Source organism: Physeter macrocephalus, chromosome 18 (genome assembly GCF_002837175.3).
Source record: "Physeter macrocephalus isolate SW-GA chromosome 18, ASM283717v5, whole genome shotgun sequence".
NCBI classification, from domain to species: domain Eukaryota; kingdom Metazoa; phylum Chordata; class Mammalia; order Artiodactyla; family Physeteridae; genus Physeter; species Physeter macrocephalus.
In genome coordinates, this window is record NC_041231.1 from 24,529,864 (window position 1) to 24,531,067 (window position 1,204).

The following is a 1,204-nucleotide window of genomic DNA, read 5'->3' on the forward strand; positions in this document are numbered from 1 at the left end:
TCCATCTGTTGGTATCATCTTTACTTTCTTTCATCAGTGTCTTATAGTTTTCTGCATACAGGTCTTTTGTCTCCTTAGGTAGGTTTATTCCTAGGTATTTTATTCTTTTTGTTGCAGTGGTAAGTGGGAGTGTTTCCTTAATTTCTCTTTCAGATTTTTCATCATTAGTGTACAGGAAGAGATTTCTGTGCATTAATTTTATATCCTGCTACTTTAACAAATTCATTGATTAGCTCTAGTAGTGTTCTGGTAGAGTCTTTAGGATTCCCTATGTATAGTATCATGTCATCTGCAAACAGTGACAGCTTTACTTCTTCTTTTCCAATTTGGATTCCTTTTATTTCTTTATCTTCTCTGACTGCTGTGGCTAAAACTTCCAAAGTTATGTTGAATAACAGTGGTGAGAGCGGACAACCTTGTCTTGTTCCTGATCTTAGTGGAAATGGTTTCAGTTTATCACCACTGAGAACAATGTTGGCTGTGGGTTTGTCATATATGGCCTTTATTATGTTGAGGTAGGTTCCCTCTATGCCTACTTTGGAGAGTTTTTATCATAAATGCATGTTGAATTTTGTCAAAAGCTTTTTCTGCATCTATTGAGATGATCATATGGTTTTTCTCCTTCAATTTGTTAATATGGTTTATCACATTGATTGATGTGTGCATATTGAAGAATCCTTGCATTCCTGTGATGAACCCCACTTGATCATGGTGTATGATCCTTTTAATGTGCTGTTGGATTCTGTTTGCTAGTATTTTGTTGAGCATTTTTGCATCTATGCTCATCAATGATATTGGCCGGTAGTTTTCTTTGTGAAATCGTTGTCTGGTTTTGGTATCAGGGTGATGGTGGCTTTGTAGAATAAGTTTGAGAAGGATAGGTGTCAGCTCTTCTCTAAATGTTTGATAGAATTCACCTGTCGAAGTCATCTGGTCCTGGGCTTTTGTTTGTTGGAAGATTTTTAATCACAGTTTCAATTTCAGTGCTTGTGATTGGTCTGTATGTATTTTCTATTTCTTCCTGGTTCAGTCTCAGAAGGTTGTGCGTTTCTAAGAATTTGTCCATTTCTTCCAGGTTGTCCATTTTATTGGCATACAGTTGCTTCTAGTAATCTCTCATGGTCCTTTGTATTTCTGCAGTGCCAGTTGTTACTTCTCCTTTTTCATTTCTAATTCTATTGATTTGAGTCTTCTCCCTTTTTTT